Source organism: Chiloscyllium plagiosum, chromosome 6 (genome assembly GCF_004010195.1).
Source record: "Chiloscyllium plagiosum isolate BGI_BamShark_2017 chromosome 6, ASM401019v2, whole genome shotgun sequence".
Lineage (NCBI taxonomy): Eukaryota > Metazoa > Chordata > Chondrichthyes > Orectolobiformes > Hemiscylliidae > Chiloscyllium > Chiloscyllium plagiosum.
The window spans coordinates 31770951-31790402 of record NC_057715.1 but is presented as its reverse complement, the minus strand read 5'-3'; positions in this window follow the sequence as shown (position 1 = coordinate 31790402).

Genomic DNA, 19452 nt, shown 5'->3' with positions numbered 1-19452 from the left:
TATTCTTATTCTGGTAACTACTTTGATTTTGTTTTTACTGAATGCACATCAGTGCAGAATTCACATTTTCTGTGTACTCTGCAAAACAACCAAAATGAATCAATTCTCCTCCATTTTCTGCATCACATTGAGATGCAAAGAGTCATTTTATAAAATCTCATTGCTGTAAAAATTACCCAGAATTGTCCTTAGAGATCCCATCAGTCAACACAAACACTACAAGTCACCACCGCTAATATTTTAATACCAGCATGGCATGTGATTTGACAGAGAAGAACTTGAGTAACTCAGAACACTATGGAAATTTTATATGTAGTTATGTAAAATAATGTAATATATTACCTTTTCTCTCAGGGAAAACATGAGTTATGGATTTATATTAACTTCTATTTTACTTCAGTTAGTCCTCCAGCACATTCAGATTGAATTTACCGTACAGTGATCTGAATTTACAATGGGTATGTGTAATGACTGTCAGATATTTTAGCTTTGAGTGGCTTGATATAGAAAAGGTAATCAATTAAGATATACAACTTTGGAATAGTTACCAACACACAGTAGAAGAACATTATCATAAACATATATAAGATCCCAGCTGGTTAATCAGGTCTGCACTAGATACTATGATAGCTCCAATGTGGTGACTTGACACTTCCTATTTCTGAAACTCCCATTTCCTATCACTCCTTACAATTCCCCAGGAAGCCCACAATAGAAAAAAAAGTCGAGGCAAATTGGAAAGTAGAGGGTTCATGCTTGTGTGTAAGCAAGACAAACTACATTGTGTGTTTGGTTGTGTACGTTATGAATGTGTTTATGCTGTCGTTAATGGAAGAGATTTACGACACAACACAAAGAAGAGTGCTGGGTTTGTTGGCCATCAAGGTTTCCCTGTTCCATGTAAGCAGCTATGCTGTGTCCAGATAACATTGAAATTTAAGGAGTTTGTTGATATCACATCACATTATGGTCAAATGTCAAACCACTCTATTTGTTCATCCCACATCCATATTAAAAAAGGGTAAAGCAAGAAACTGAATCAATGTTGCAATAAGTGGTAATCTCATCTGCAACAAACCCTACAATTAACATTCAGGTATAGAAACCAATAGGTCATGGTGAGTTTTGTTTGATCTTAAGCAGTTCAGCAAAACTGTGGAGAAGAAGATTTGTTCTTTAGCTGCTGTGCTTGAGAATCTGGCAAAACTAAGGAAGAGTTCAACTTGACTAAGATAATGCAAATAGTGATTTGTAAAAAACAATCTTGGATGAAGGAGACGAAGGCCGAGTGGTACTGTCACTGATTCAGAGACTAAGATATTGTTCCAGAAATCAATAATGTAAAGTCTTAAAGTGACCATGATTTGATTGTCCAAAAAACTCACTTGGTTCACTGAAGTCCTTTGCGAGAAAGACAAGTGAGAAGTAAAACTACCATCCTTACATGCTCTGGTCTCAAAATGACTCCAGGCCCACACTAACGAGTTTGACTCTTTTCTGACCTTTGAAATGACCTGTATTGAAAACTTAAAAGCCTCAAAAGGAATGAAACTGGAGAGAGAACCTGGATTTGGCTTGGAAACTGGAAATAACAGCAATAAACTCAGCCCTAATCATCATGCAAGAACCTGCTATGTTTCTCCAACATTTTCTGTTCTCACATAGCTCTTGAACATATTACAGCTTCCATTCAAAAATGGACAACAGTGCTGGACTCCAGAGATCATCAGTCAAGCTGCATTTAACCAAGTGTGGCTTCAGGGAGAACCAGCAAAACTAGAGTCAATGACAATTGGAATGAAACTCTTCATTAGTTGAAGTCATGCTTAACACAAAGGAAAATGTTTTTAGTTGTTGGAATATCCAGGCAAGGGGCATGGAGAGTTTGGTTTCCCCCGCTAACCCCTGAGAAAGTGTTGGCTGCTAACATCTCTTCCAACCACTTTCATCTCAGTGATTCCCCTTAACCGGGTGGTGGCATGTGAAAAAAAAGTTAATGTTGCAGTACTCCTTGCCTTCCCATGCTCTATTAGATTTCACCCTTATGTATAGAGTTGCCCACTTCATCTTCGTCATTCCCTTTTGTCCCAGAGTAATGCATCCAAACCCCATACCTGAGTATCCAACTCTTACCTCAAAACAACATGGACTGCCCCAATAACACTCCTTGATTTTTATTGTTCAACTCTGCACAATTCATTGTGGCTAACATCCTGAACTAAGATTAGACAATGCCCTTGACTGACCATACTCTCACTTATTCAACAAATATTTGACTTTCAGACTTGACAATTTGGTTGAAGCACGTGGACTGATTCTGTTAGATAAGGTCCGCCACATACTGTAGGCATGACATTGGCACAGTGGCTCAGTGGTTAGTGCTGCTGCCTCATAGCACCAGGGACCCGGGTTCAATTCCTGCCTTAGGTGACTGTCTGTGTGGAGTTTGCACATTCCACCTGAGTCTGCGTGGGTTTCCTCCAAGTGCTCTGGTCTCCTCTTACTATCCAAAGATGTGCAAGTCAGGTGAATTGGCCATGCTAAATTGCCCATAGTGTTAGGTGCATTAGTCAAGGGTAAGTGTGGGGAATGGGTCTGAATGGGTTACTCTTTGGAGGGTCGGTGTGGACTTGTTGGGCCGAAGGGCCTGTTTCCATACTGTAGGGAATCTAATCTAATAGCACAAATGCCAAACAGCAACATGTCCATTCCCTTGGCTGTTCAGTGCTGGTGGCCACAAAGAGCTGCATTTCTATATGCACTGAGAAGTAAGGCAAGACAGAGATGCAGTTAGAGTCCAAGTGAGCTCAAAGTGACGGAGCACTAAATAAGCAAGCTAACATCCCTGTGACACATCCTATGCAGATACATGAGATGGTGTCTGTCCCTGCACACTTAGCAACCTAACAGGAACATTGCAATGTAAACAAAAACTCTAATGAGCTTTATAATGTTGTGGTGAAGTATTGAAATGTTTTCTGATTTAGTCCAAGATCAAACATGGTGATGTAATGATGTTGGTGTTTTAGTGATGCCAACTTCCATAGATGAAGTGTGGAGGTGGTTGCTGCCCATGGAACATTATTGGTGAGTTATTGGTGAGCGTGATGAACGTGGTAGCCAGGAGAAGTAACCAGCAAGCTTTATTCATCAGGAAACAGCCATGACTTTTAAAATGGGAAATGACACCATTTGCTTCTCATCAACATCTTGCAGATTCATGAACCGTGTAGATGTTCATATTGAATCATATTGACATGCTTGAAACTAAGATGGTCTAAGTTAACACTTTGAGTCTTGTGACTTTTCATCAGAACTGTTAGCAGTGAGGAATAAGTGGTATTAATGCTGAAGGCAAAGTGACGGGTGGGGGGGGGGGGGGGGGTGGGGGGTGGAAGGGGAGAGGTGAGCAGATTGGCAGAGATGGAGCCCAGAGAAACAGAGAAAGAGACAAACAGAGACAGAGAGATGAAAGGGATAGGTTAACAAGTAGATAATGGAGAGTTTGGAGAGTTTGCATCTCTGTCTTGCCTTACTTTTCAGTGCAGATAGAAATGCAGCTCTTTGTGGCCACCAGCACTGAACAGTCAAGGGGATGGACATGTTGCTGTTTGGCATTTGTGCTATTAGATTAGATTCCCTCACTGCCATGTTTCTTCCAGGTAGTTCGATAATGGAGAGGTCAGGACAGAAGAAAAACGATAATAAGAGCGAAGAGTGAGAAAATGGGTTCACTGTGTTGAATGCAGTGCATATAATGTGATAATAGGCCTAGGTGTATGTTGGAATGTATGACCATTTCCTCAACTGTGGATTCCTTGCTACCATGGTCAACCTGGCTCTGAACTGTGTCTGGCCCTTCTCTTCCCTCCAACAACAATGATAGGGTTCCTTTGGTCCTCACCTACTATCTCACCAGCCTCCACATCCAAAAACATCATAAGCTGCCATTTCCATCACCTCCAAACATTGTCTCAACTAGACACATATTCACCTCCTTTGACAGCATTCTGCAAGAACTGTTCTCTGCAGGACATCTTGGTCCACTCCTCCTCCATTTCCAACATCACCTCACCTCCCACGGCACTTTCCCATACCATCATAAAAGGTGTAATACTTGCCCGTTTACCTCCTCTGTCCCCGCTATCCAAGTCCCCAGACATCCCTTCCAGGTGAAGCAGTGATTTACCTGCACTTCATTCTCGGGATATTGGATTCGCTGCTCACAATATGGTCTGCTGTACACTGGGGAGAGGAAATGCAAACTGGTGACTGCTTTGCAGAAACCCCATGTTCTATCTGTAAAAATCACCCACAGCCTCCAGTTGCTTTAACACATCACGAGGTTCCCACATCAACTGTCTCGGGCCTGCTGCAGTGTTCCAGAGAGCCTCGGTGCAAGCTCAAAGAACAGCATCTTAATTTTTCACTTGGGGACACTGCAGTCTTCAGGATTCAACAAAAAATTCAATAACATTGGAGCCTGAATCCATCCTTTCATGTTTTGTACTCACCCCACACCCTGGTCCTATTATGACATAGGTTTCTCCTGCAATTTCAGTTTTTGTTTCAGATCTCCAGCATCTGTAGTTCTGTTTTATTTTCGCGTTTACCTCACTGCCATGTTTCTTCCAGGTAGTTCGAACTTGAAAATGCTCTGCTCCTCTCTCTGACAGGATTTCTCTACTAACTTTTCTTCTTGTTCTCCTTCATTAACTTAGTTTTCTTCCCAAGTATTTGAAAAAGTCTTTGCCAAACTTACTTCCACAACTACATCACATACCTCTGGCTGAGACTCACCCCACAAGGCTTCCGACTGAAGTTTCATCCTTTGTGTTTTGAATCCACCAGGATCACAGGTATCTGTGTGCTACTCTTCAGGGGTCTGTTCTGTGATCCACAGTCAGTGCCATGCACTGTCACTTGCACGCTCTCAACGTGTCTCTCCATCAGCACTGACTCAGCTGTACCGCCCACGCAGTTCTGCCTCATTCTCTGGCTCACTCAATGTTCTAACACTAACCTTTTTCTTTTCCTTTCAAGTATAAAGGAACACAAGCTGGAACATCTCAGAGATACCCCACACCACATTGGGATTATGCTCCCCTCCCCTTCCTGATGACTCCATCCTTTCTCCTTGATCCCACCTCTTGTTGGGTATTTACTGTCCCTTCTGACCTTCTGTTCTGTACTCAGCAAAAGCAAATTCTGTACTTGGCTAATTTCAGGCACGATACGACATTGAACTCTTCTTCCATCGCCTTCACCTCTGTGTCTACGTTGTTGGATAGGAGTCCTCTCCACATCCCACAGACTCTATTACCTACCTCCGACACTGTCCTTTCACCTGGACCCCTGGCCTTTTTCCTGCACTCAACCAAGAATGCCAACATGACATTAGCTGCCTTAATTACTCTGGCTCTCTTACCCATTCCAACCTCTGAACTGACTGACTGCACTCCATGCTCTCAGATCTAATTTGGACTTTGTTATTAAGCCTGCAGACAAGGGTGGTGCTGTTGTTGTCTGGCGTACTGACTTCTACATTGCGGAGACGGAATCCCCGCTCTCGGACACTTGCCCTGTTAGCAATCAGATCAAACACCCTCAAAACATGTCAAGGAGATAGCCTTGACCCTAACTTTTTCTCATTTTTAAGGCAAGTACCACATGGCATGTTCTGGATGCAATTTGATTGGTCAATCTATAAGGCTTGAAGCAAAATACATTTCATTCATGCACTATAGTTAAAATACAGATAAAATTTTAACTAAAGCTAAGCGGTAACTCTCAAAATACTTTACTGTGACAATGCTGTACTTTAAATAGGTTATTTTGCCCGTGGTTCATTTGAAGAGAGGTTGTAACGGCAGAGGTGCTGAAGAGTCTAGGGAGTGACAGCTTAACAATGGAAGAGGAGTGGACAGTTCTCCCAGTTCAGGTTTTTTCTAGTTATTTTTTAGCTATGGCAGTCACAAAATACTTTGGGTACCAGAAGTGTTGCAAACTTCAGTAAACAATTCCTGGTTGACTTTCTCTGAAATCTCTCTCTGCATGTTGTTCCCTCCTGCCTGTAAGAATCTGAGTTTGAATTTACCTTATTGCCAAGGGGTGTGTTTATCAGATGTTACTGGATTGGAACAGTTATTAGTAATAGTTACTGTCCCAGGTCAGTTAAGTTTTTCAATTGTTAAGTTATTTCTAAATTCTGCTTTCCTTTGTTCGTGTTTTAACTGTCATGTTTAAATAAATTGTGTTGTGCTTAAAACAAAGTGGTTTAACCAATTGCATCATGCCTGGAACACCCATTTCACATCTGCCTTTCAAATAAGAAAAAGTTAGAGTCTTGGCTAACTTCTTAAAATATTTTGAGGGGTACCTGGCTTGACATAAAATAATAAGCACTCATTAACTGTTCCTGTATAGCAACATCCCATAAGAACACAGACACAAAGTCAGTAAAATAGGTCGCCTCACGTGCAATTCTAGCAGCAGAAAGGGAATCCCAGCTTTTAGCTGTAATGGAGAGGGGAATGAAAGCTTCCACATCCAGCTTCAGAACGGTAGCAATTGCTACTTAAAGCTAAACTAAACATTCTGGTTCAGTGGGAACTTGATCCCATCCAATCAAGTTGCTTCTATTGTTCCAATGTTTAGTAACAAACCCAAAGCCTCACAACCTGTTTACTTTATTAGCTTTGAGCAAACCACTCTGTACCTCTGTCTCAACTTCTTTTCATAAAAAAAGACAAAATACATCTCTTAAAGCCATAATATTGGCACACCCACATCTCCCCTGGACCATGACCCCGCCATGAAACAGCAAGCCGTCGTGTCCAACCTTATCTCATCTGGGGACCACCCCTCTGGCTGCCATCCAGTTCATAGACCCTGAACACCAAACAGTCCACTTCTACCCTTTCCCCAAAATCCATAAACAGGACTGCCTAAGCAGATCCATTGTTGCTACTTGTTTCTGCCCCATGGAATCTACCTCAAGTCTATTATTTTCTCCCTTTGTCCAGTCACTTCCACTTATATCTGCAATTATTCTGATGCTTTACGTCAGTTTCTGAATTTCCAGTTTGCAGGCGCCAGCTGCCTCCTCCTCAATGTGGATATGCAATCCCTCAACATGTCCATTCCCCAACAGGATGGTCTCAGGTCTCTCCGTTTCTTCCTGAAGAAAGGCCTGAACCATCCCCATTCACCGTCACTCTCCTCTACCTGGCTGAGTTTGTCCCACTTTGAACAACTTCTCTTTTAATTCCTCCCAATTTCTTCAGGTCAAAGGGGTGACTATGTGTGACCATAAGGGCCCCAGTTATGTCCCTTTGTGGGGTACACGGAACATTCATTGCTACTGTGCTACTCTGGCCTCCACCCACAACTCTTTCTCCGATACATCAATGACACCATCGGTGCTGCTTCCCTTTCTCATTTGGAGTTGGAAAAATTTATCAATTTCGCTGCCAATTTTCACCTTGCATTCACCTTCACCTGGTCCATCTCTGACACCTCCCTTCCCTTCTTCAACATCTCTGATTCCATTTTAGGGATAGACTGGTCATCAATATCGACTACAAACCCACTGCCTCTCACTGTTACCTTGACTATACATCCTCACTGGAAGGAATCCATCCCATTATCTCACTTACTTCATCTCTGTGGCATCACAATGTTACCTTCGACAGTGGGGCCTTAGAAATGTCCACCTTTTTCCTCAACAGAGGATTCCCCACCATCATGGTTATCAGGGCCCTCAGCTGTGTTCAATCCATCTCCCGCACTTCTGCCCTCATCCCTTCTCTTCCCTCCCACAATAATGATAGTGCCCCTTGGGTCCTCACTTACCACCTGACCAGCATCCACAACCAAAGGATTGTAAGTTACCATTTCTGTCATCTCCAATAGGATGCCATGAACAGTTACATTTCCTCTGCACCCCCACCTCCCGCCCTTTGTCAGAATTCCTCAGAGACCATTCCGTCCGGGGTACCTTGGTCCACTCTTTCTCCAATCCCAACATCTCCTTACACCCCCACAATATCTACCTGTGTGATCCTAGAAAATGTAATACCTGTCCTTTTACCTACTTCTTCCTCTCCATCCAAGGCCCCAGACTTACCTTCCAGGTGAAGCAAAAATTTGTCTGGAAACGCGCAACTAAGCTTCCAGTCACCTGCCATTGCAACACACCACCATGATTCATGACCAACATTTCTGTTGCAGATCTGCTGCAGCATTCCAGTGAGCCTGAGTGCAGGCTTGAAAAACAACATTGCATTTTCCACTTGGGGTCCCTGCAGCTGTTAGGATTCAACTTTGCTTTGGGCATAGTTACCCATTCTCCTCAGGCAATAATTTCATTATATGCATTGCATTCAGCACAGCCAACCCATTTTCTTACTCCCAGCTCTTCTTATCACTTATTTAGCTGTTGTTCTCTCCTGGCCTGCTATCCATAACCTCCTTGTTTACCTACCATTTTCATCTCTCTCACAGTTTTGATGAAGACTCACTGGACTCAAAACATTAACTCTGCTTTCTCTCCACAATTGCTCAAATTCTTCAGCAATTTCTGTTTGGGTTTCAGATCTCCAGCTTCGCAGTTCTCAGTATTATTGAGAAAAGAAGGTCACTGCTTACTAGTGAGATTCTGATCTAACTGTTAAAATCTTTAGGGGGATGTTTTCACTTCTCTTTCTTGATGCTGAGAAAATACCTTTTTCATTCTCGTTGTCTTTTCCCACATTTCTCACCCACAGTGCTCAGGGTTTGGGAAGGTTTCATCATGAAGTTTGCATGGGATTCTGCAGATTGCAACTGTTTTCCACCTCAGTCATTCTCAATAAGAGTCCAATTGATTTTAAACGCTGTCGACTCAACACTGTGAGCATTTTTCAGATGTGATGCCAGTGATCAAATGATACAAGTTTAATAGCAGAGCACTTGAGAAACATTGACAGGAATGGGTAAGGTCAGCATGGATATATGACAGGGAACCCATGGTTGACAAATCCACTTGAAAATGTCATGGATGTAACTAGTTTTAAATCACTATCTTTTCAAGGATTTAACCAGTTTTAAACTGGGTTTAGTTTAAAGGGCTAAGTCATAGAAAGAGAGCTTAGGGTCATGGTGTGCTCCTCCTGCTCTATGTGGGAAAACAGGCACATTTCCAGTGGATTTCCCACATAGATGCAATGGTCAAGAAGGCACAACAATGCCTGTTCTTCCTCAAGTGGCTCAAGAAATTTGTTATGTCCACAAGGTCCCTCAACAATGTTTACAGATGCATGATAGAAAGCATACTTGGCATGTATAACAGCCTGGTATGGCAACTGCTCTGCCCCGGGCCATAAGAAATTACAGAAGGTGGTGTGCCCAGCCCAGATCATCATGGAAGCTAACCTTCAATCCATGGACTCTATTTATATGGCCCTTTGCCATGAAAAGACTGCCAACATCATCAAAGACTCATTGTACCCCAGCAATGCTCTCCTACAATCTCTTCCATCAGACAGAATACACAGAAGCTTGAAGACATGCACCAGCAGGTTCAAGGGCAGTATCTTTCCTGCCATTATTAGACTGATGAATGGACGCTCTAACTTCAAATAATGCTGATCTTGCTAATGCTGATCTTGCCTAGTGCATGCCCTCTGCGATGTAACCTATATTGCAAGTGTCCAAGTGACTTTTTTTTATCACCCTACAATCTGTCTGTCCTTGCTTATGATGATCTGCTTGCACTTCTTGTAAACAAAGTTTTTCACTGTACTCAGGTACACATGACAATAAATCAATCAATCAGTGCCTGGGACCAGAAATGTGTGTGGGAATTGTCTGCAGCTCCTGGAAGTCCGAGTTTCAGAGCTAGAATGGCTGCTGTGGACACTGAAGTATCCACAAAGTTGAGCGTATCATAGATAACACATACAATGAGTGGTCACATGGCAAGCTGAGATTCCACACGCAGGGAAGGAACAGGAAGACTAAGAGGATTAGGCAAGCATGCAGGAATCTCTTGTGACTATTCTCTTGCAAGACAGATGTATTACTTTGGATACTATTGGAGACAGTGGCCTCTCAGAGGTAAGTAACCACAATCAAATTTTTGTAACCACACTTGGCTCTGCTACATAGGATAGGAGGAGTGTGGTAAAGTTGTACTAATAGAGAATTCAATCATAACAGGGATAAGCAGACATTTCTTCGGCTGCAAACAAAACCCCAGGATGGTATGTTGCCTCTTTGATGTTAGGTCAAGGATGTTTCAGAGCAGCTACAGGGCATTCTGGAGTGGCAGGATGAAAGGACACTGCTGTCATAGAGTCATAGAGATGTACAGCATGGAAACAGACCCTTTGGTCCAAGTTCTCAATGCTGACTACATATTCTACATTAATTCAATGCCATTTGCCAACATTTGGCCCATATCTGTCTAAACCCTTCATATTGATATACCCATCCCGATGCCTTTTAAATATTATAATTGCATGAGCAAAACTAACGTAGTGTACAAAATCCCATGCGCATAAGCAAAACTAACGTAGTGTACAAAATCCCATGCAAGGACTGCACAAAACACTACATAGGACAAACAGGAAGACAGCTAATGATCCGCATCCACGAACATCAACTAGCCACGAAACGACACGACCAGCTATCCCTAGTAGCCACACAGGCAATGCCGGAGGAAACACCACAGAAGCGCTTCACAGGAGGCTCCCAAGCACTGAGGATGTCACCTTTTCAGGGGATGAAACGTTTGCAACAAAAACTTCCAGCTCGGCAAACAGAACCACAGCAACGAGCACCCGAGCTACAAATCTTCTCACAAACTTTGAATTATAATTGTACCAACCTCCATCACCCTCTCTGGCAGCTCATTTCAAATACGCACCACCTTCTGGGTAATAAGGTTGCCCCATAGATTTCTTATGCCCTCTACTTTTGGATAACCCTACCCAGGGGAAAAGACCTTGATTGTTCACCCTGTCCATGCTGTTCATGATTTTATAAACCTCCATAAGGTCACCCTCATCCTCCAATGCTGCAGGGAAAATGGACAGAACCTATTCAGCCTCTCCCCATAGCTCAAACCTTCCAAACCTGGCAACAGCCTTGTAAATCTTTACTGAATCCCTTGAAGTTTCTTAACATCTTTCCTGTAGAAAGACCAACATTGAATGCAGTATTCCAAAAGTGGCCTAAGCAATATCCTATGCAGCCACAACACGACCTCCCAACTCATACTCTTACTGTGGTACACATCAATAGTAAAGACATAAGGGAAAAGGGAATGTTCTCCCAAAAGCAGAATGTAGAGGGTCAGAAAGATAAGTAAAATGTTGGACCTCAAAGATGGTGTTCTTAGGATGGTTACCAATGCCATGTGCTATGGAAGCTATTCTGGCTGTGATGCAGTTAACTTAGTATTGCAATGTATGCCCAGAATCATGTTACAGGGCTCCAGTAACAGATAATGGTAGTGAATTTTGATAGCCTAGTTAAATTACTGGTATATGAGCTAATACTGAAGATGATGGTGTTGTAATGTAATAGGTTAAGTGTGAAGGAGGGAACCAGTGTGGCTGACGATGATTAGTTTAGAAAGACAAAGCAGCCAGCATGATTGGCTATGCTAATATTATTCAATAAGCCCAGGACCAGCAACTGTATAAACTGGAGGAAAACAAAGAGCTTGTGAGGAGCCAGGAAGACACTTTACTGGCTCCAACAGCTTTGGTTTTGCAAGATTAAAGTTTAATTTGTAAAGGATTTTCTGCGTTTCCTGGTAATTTTTTGTAGAACATTGAGTTATTCTTCCATAACAGTGCCAGCCAGAGTAGAAATAGCGAAATATATTGAATGAATACATGATGGAGAGAGGATGCAAAGTGATAGATTTCAGATTTCTGGAACATTGGAACTAGGAGGATTCAAAAGTAAGAATTTGCAAAATAATGAAAAGTAGGATGCATCTGAACAAATGGTGCGGTGAAATATTGGAATGGAGTTAAACTTCATAGTAATTGCCAAGATGGAAGAAAACGTTCAACTGGATTTTAAAAAATCCTAGGACTCCTAAAACCCCACTGATCAAAGACCCCTAGGGGTATAAGTCCAGAGTTCCTTGAAAGTAGAGTCACAGGTAATAGGGTAGTGAATAAGGCGCTTAGCATGCTTGCTTTCATTAGTCGCTGCATTGTTTAAAGGAATTGGTAGGTCATGTTGCAGTTCCACAGGACATTAGTGAGGCCACTTTTAGAATATTGCATTCAATTCTGATCTCCCTGCTATAGGAAATATGTTGTTAAACTTGAAAGGTTCAGAAAAGATTTAAAAATATGTTGCTGGGATTGAAGGATTTGAACTATAGGGAGAGGCTGAATAGGCTAAAGCTTTTTTCCCTGCAGCATCCGAGGCTGAGGGGTGAACTTACAGAAGTTTATAAAATCATGAGGGACATGGATAGGGTGAATAGACAAGGTCTTTTTTCCTAGGATAGGGGAGTTCAAGAATAGAGGACATAGTTTAAGGTGAGGGGGAAAGTTTCAAAAGGGACCTGGGTTGCATTTTATTTTCATACAGAGGGTGTATGGAATGAGCTACCAGGGGAAATGGTGGAATCTGGTACATTACAACAGTTAAAATGCATCAGGATGGGCACAGGAATAGGTAGTGTTGTGAGGTATATGGGCCAGATGCTGGCAAATAGGTCTAGATCAGTTTAGGATATCTGGTCAGCAGAGACAAGTTAGATTTAAGGGTTTTTTTTCTGTGTTGTATAACTGTTTGACTGAAGGACAAATATAAAGAATTCTGAATGGAATGAAACTGTGCAAAACATAGTATTAAGCCATAGGGTAAATCTCCTGTTGCAAAACATAGTATTAAGCCATAGGGTAAATCTCCTGTTTAATTTAAAACCAGCAACACAGAAAAGATTTATCCTGGGGAGTAATCTGTGAGAAACTTGCATGGACAAGAACTATTTAAAGTAATAATTAACAACTTTATATCTTAAAGTATACCAGCAAACAATTAACTAACAACTATTTTTAATTTCTTTCTCCAACTTATTTTTTACCTTTCTTTCTATAATACTACTCCAATAAAACTCCCAATTAAGGTTTACCAAACAACACTTTTTATCTCAAAACCAGGCAGCTGTAGGTTCTTGTCTTTAGATCTTCCTGTCTCTTCTTTTCTCCTTGTTAGGGATTTCTGTGCCACAGGTTACTGAACGAAGAGGTACGTTTAAGAAAGTTTTTTTGAAGCAGTCTGTTACATGCTAGGACTTGGCAGTTCTCCTCTCAACTGTTCAAATTCTGCCCCCCAAGTTTTATACCCCAGAGTATCAGATTGTGTCATTGGCTTTTAAGATTGCCAATATGCTCAATTCAAACTTGATTGGAAATTGTTTTGTTTGGGGGGGTATAATTTAAACTGAATTTGTATTTGTTTTTCTCTCCAGGCAACAAACTAATTGGTTTGTTCCATCCACTGTTACATTGTTGCCTTATTGAGAATGCTTGGTGCTGTGCCTGCTCGTTCTGCTGCTTTTAACCCTCTTAACCCACATCTTCATAACAATAGATCCTACCCACTGTTTAAGTGCTGGTTAGGAAACACTGACAATGTAAAGAGTTCAATGTGCTGTCTCATGATCCCTAGCAGTTTCAAAATACTTGCAAATAGCAATACAAACATTGCAAATCACAAAGATACATTGCAAATAGCTTAAGATAAGGCAAATACCTCAGAACTATTGTTAAGAAACATTAAGGATTTTGCTAACTGTTCCTCAGATGAGGAGGGTAAAATTCAACATTATTAAGCCATTGGGGGATGGTTTACATTCTGTTTTTTTTTTCCAGATAAAATTGCAATTAATAAAAGTTAGTACAAGAAAAATAATTAAACTCTTGGACCAAAACTCAGGTGAAATGTAAAATTAACTGTCAGCCCATTATCCAGTTCTGCACCAAGTTAAGGTCTACCCTTATGGTTTTCCCCATTAATAGTGGGATTTTAATGTGGATTGGAGATAATTGTAGTCTATTTCTTCTTTCACAATTTTCTACTGGTAGAAGGCATGGTTTACTGTATGAAAAATTGCATCAGTTTTGTCATAATCACAGTCAGATTGGAATAAGACTGACAATCTGAAATGATTTGGATAAATTGGACAACTTTTGCTAATTTTACATTATCTCCAATTTTATATTTTTAGAAATTTGTCCTCAATGAAGGTGAAAAAAGTTAATATAAAATATTTTCCTTGATTTTGAAATCTGTATTACACTCAGAACGTAGCATAAAGAAACAAATATGGCTATCACAAAGGAGTAAGCAGAATTGTAAAGTATAGAGTTATAGGCAGTTTAACATAACGTTGTTACGTAAATATTGCAATAGATTGAGAATTGAACTAGCTGCACAAGTGAACCAATGTTACATATGTGCCATCAGCCACTTTGTAGATGATTATATTTTCCCAGGAAAGATTTATGTTCATTTCAGGTCTTGTCAATTCCAGCCTGCCATTTCATATGGGCTTCAAAAAGTGTTAGCGACACTGAAAGCAATCAGAGAAACTTTGTTTCCCTGGTAACAATCCATCAGGCAATTCCATGGATTGATGATAAGAAATTCATTACCTTGTAAAATGGTATGTGTTGCATATAGGGAAGGAGGTGTAGCTGTGGGGAACAGAGGAAAATATGACTTGTAAAATTGACAAAATCAAATTTATCTATGAAACCAAATTAGAAAGTTCAGCAGAATTCAAGGAGGTAGCTCAGAAATGACAGTGTACATTAGGGTAAACATAAATGTAATGATAAAATTTAAATACAGATAAGTAGAATATGTATAGATTTTCTGTGAAAGGTGTTTAAATAGCTCAGCCTTAAGTAGAAAGAGATCTCAGGGTCCTCATCTAACCTAACATTCGGCAGGTTCAAGCAATATATAGAAGCATTCAATAAAATAAAGTGAATTTTGAATTACTTAAGCAAAGCAGTTGGATATGTTATAGAAATACAGGCTCAAATGTTACAATGCTCTCATCATATAGCTTCATGAGTACAGCATCTATTTCTGATCATTCATTAATGAGGGAGACAGTCAAATGCTGAAAACATTACAATGGAGAGTCATAGGATTAATGTAAAACATCTGAGTTATGGCGGGAACTACAATGATTTAGATTCATCAACTTTGTAACAAGGTGTCCGAGAGGTGACGTAATAAGAAGTATAAGCTAGCTATAAACATACGAAACATGAATCATTTAAATTCTCTGGACTGTAAGTGTGGGAAAGGGGATACCAGCAATAGGTAATAAGTTCTTTTTGACCAAATGAACAATAAACACATGGAATAGCACACCAGGCTTTAGTAAAAACTGTTATCATTTTAGAATTGTTTAATTGCCACAATAGGAGAAATGTGAATTTCTTTTGGTTAGATAAATGAAGATGGGTAGAATAGTCCAGGTGCAAAACATGAATAACCACTCAATGAGTTTAATGGTTAGTTTGATTGCTACACAATTAAAAGAGATAGCAGGCTGCAGTTTTGACAGTGAGCTGCGTAAAGAAAAACCACACAGCATGGAAATTATATCTGACCTATCTGATAAACAAAATTAGAACTATTTTATGGTTAATTCACACATTTGAATGACATGAGGTTGACAAAATATTTTGCACAAGTGAAGTGATTGGAATCATGTGGACCTCACGAACAATAAGGTTCTTGATTGGCCCAGGTTAACAACCTCAATCAGGAAAGCTTTGGCTGACTAATGTAACCAGGAGATTAGAACCTCCTCAATTGAGGAGTGGCTACAGCTGTCAATGTACTGTGCACGAGTAAATAAATGGTGACCTGGTGATGGGAACTAGCCTCTGCCCAGCTATTTCAACAAGACAGTCACTGACTGTATATTGTTAACTTAGCTCATCTTATCTTGAGCTGCTATAGTTAGGTCCTTGCACTGAAAAAAGGACATCCATGTGCCCTGTTTATATTCCTTGTTGATGTAAATTTATGATATTCCCTTTCTAATGTAGTTAAAGATAATGCAAATCCTAACCAGGTTACTAGTAATTATAGACAAATGTTTTAATCTCATGGAATACAGGGAGAACTAGCCATTTGGATACAGTGGCTCAAAAGTAGAAGACAGAGGGTGCTGGTGGTGGGTTGTTTTTCAGACTGGAGGCCCGTGACCAGTGGAGTGCCACAAGGATCAGTGCTGGATCCTCTACTTTTTGTCATTTACATAAATGATTTGGATGCGAGCATAAGAGGTACAAGTAAGTAAGTTTACAGATGACACCAAAATTGGAGGTGTAGTGGACAGCGAAGAGGGTTACCTCCAATTACAACTGGATCTGGAGTAAATGGGCTGAGAAGTGGCAGATGGAGTTTAATTCGGATAAATGTGAGGTGCTGCCTTTTGAGAAAGCAAATCTTAGCAGGACTTATACACTTAATGGTAAGGTTCTAGGGAGTGTTGCTGAACAAAGAGACCTTGGAGTGCAGGTTCATAACTCCTTGAAAGTGGAGTTGCAGGTAGATAGGATAGTAAAGGAGGTGTTTTGGTATGCTTTTCTTTATTGGTCAGAGTATTGAGTACAGGAGTTGGGAGGTCACGTTGTGGCTGTACAGGACATTGGTTAGGCCACTGTTGGAATATTGCATCAATTCTGGTCTCCTTCCTATCGGAAAGATATTGTGAAACTGGAAAGGGTTCAGAAAAGATTTACAAGGATGTTGCCAGGGTTGGTGGATCTGAGTTACAGGGAGAGGCTGAACATGCTGGGGCTGTTTTCCCTGTAAGGTCAGAGGCTGAGGGGTGACCTTATAGAGGTTTACAAAATTGAGGGGCATGGATAGGATAAATAGACAGTCTTTTCCCTGGGGGTCAGGGAGTCTGGAACTAGAGGGCATAGGTTTAGGGTGAGAGGGGAAAGATCTAAAAGAGACCTGAGGGGCAACTTTTTCATGCAGAGGATGGCACGTGTATGGAATGAGCTGCCAGAGGAAGTGGTGGAGGCTGGTACAATTGCAACATTGAAGAGGCATTTGGATGGGTATATGAATAAGAAGGGTTAGGATGGATATGGGTCGGGTGCTGGCAGGTGGGACTAGATTGGGTTGGGATATCTGGTCGGCATGGACTGGTTGGACTGAAGGGTCTGTTTCCATGCTGTACATCTCTGATTCTATGACTATGAACTAAGCTCTTACGAAAGGCTAATTGTCTGTCACTACTACGACAGTCAACTATGTAAGCACTGAGTCCTGGAGAAGTAAAATCTTCCTTCAGCAAATGTTGGCAAAACTGAAGGCACATTTTTTTTGTCACCCATAAATACTAGACTGATTCCATCAATCATTGACTATTACCTGAGGTGAAACCAGAAATGCAGTACTTTTGTAAATGTCTAGAGTCTCAACTTCGGTTCTTCCCTCACATATGATCCCATCTACAAAATAACTTTCTTTCACTTCTGCAGCAGCAATTGCTGTTGCCTATATGTGTTGTAAATGATTGGAAATTCTACATTGCTTTATGTTACAGTTAGTTTCCTTCAAGGTTCAACCTGTCAACCTTCAATTACCATGACATGTAAACAACTTTCTTTCACTTCTACAGAAGTCATTGCTGTTGTGTATACCCATTCCAACTGATTGGAAACGCTACATTGCTTTTTGTTATAGTTAGTTTCCTTCAAGGTTCTACTGCCAACCCTCATTTGCCATATTCTACATTGAAAATGTTACACCCGACATCCACATCACACTCGGGTGTTTGTTATGCATTTTAGACTTTCAGCGTTATAGGCAACTTGCTAGGCCTACATTTATTACCCATCCCTAACTGTCCCAGAGAAAGCAATGGCAAATTGCCTTCTTGAACCTTTGCATTCCTATTATTTCAGTCCTTAACACAGTTTGTCATTCTACCACCATACAATTTTTGTTGCCATCTAAAATATATTCCACTTTTTTCAACTTCCATATTCTCCACCATCTCTACCTCTCTCTAAATGCATTCCCTGTCCCCCAACATTGGTTTACTTATTGATGCCCATCCTTTCCACTCTTCCAGCCATGCTTACTGCAAACAAAACAACTTACTCTCAACCCTGAACATCCTTCCCTGAAGATTTCCACACAGCCAACTCCCTGACTATGTTCAAAACTCTTCTGAATATCCTTCTTTTTGATTGTGCCCTTGCCCCTTTGACTATCTTCTGAGAATGGATTCTCTGAGCAGGCACTGCAAAAGGAAGGTGATCAAAGAGAAGCAGGTTAGAAATTTAGCAGCTAAATGCCCCTAACTCCCTGTCCCTTTATTTAACAAGGCATGAGAACAGAGATTTTTTTCCTTTAATTTTACATCCAGAAGTGCTCTTACACAATTGAATGTTGACCCATTACCAAATCACTTGTGATTTTTTCCAATAACTAACCACTACCGCTAAATCGCGCATATTTCCAATCGAATATTTGCAATGCAATTCAGCAAAGGTGTGAGAAAGACCGGGAGGTGGGAAGGGGGCTAAATCAAGATGGAGATCATACATTCCAAATACTTGACTCCAACAGCTGCATTTAGTTCCCCAGGTGACATTCTGTCTACATTCCAAGCATATCAATATTGTTTTTAGACTTTCTAACCATGTACAACTCAGTTAAAATATGCCCAGTATATAAAAAAAACTTTAAATGGTTCTTTAGACTTCCTCCAATTATCACAGTAACAATTTTTGACAAGCAATTAAAATTTCTTCGGTTATGCTATAAACCATTGCTCTAATAACAGAAAAGTGAAGATGCTTACCTTGAATTCTATGAAGGTGTTTAATTAGCTTTAGAATTGGTTCCCATAGGCATTTTATTTAGAAGCACATAGTCCTTCAAAATTCAAATAAATGTGAGTGTATAGTCACCTTAGAAATTATTCAAAGGATTCTGTTTCATTTCAAGTTTGCCCTGTCAGCTGAGTTTCCATTTGAACTGTAATCTCACATAGGAGAACCTATTTATTAGTATGAGTAATGAACATCACTCCATGTATGACTTATTATCTACGCCTGGATAGAACCATAATGTGGCCAAATGCTTTCTATGATAACCAAGTTACTTGTTAAATATTTCTTTCAATTTACAAAACTGGGACTACTTCATGTTCATGATCATTCAAGGAGGCTATAATCGTAATATTGAAACAGTTTTCTGAAAATATTTTACCATAATTTACAAAGCCAAAGTGCGTATTTATTTGCTGTAAATGTGTTGCTGGAAAAGCACAGCAGGTCAGGCAGCATCCAAGGAACAGGAGAATCGATGTTTTGGGCATAAGTCCTTCTTCAGGAATCCTTCAGGAATAAATAAGCAGGAGAAAGTGAGGGCTGCAGA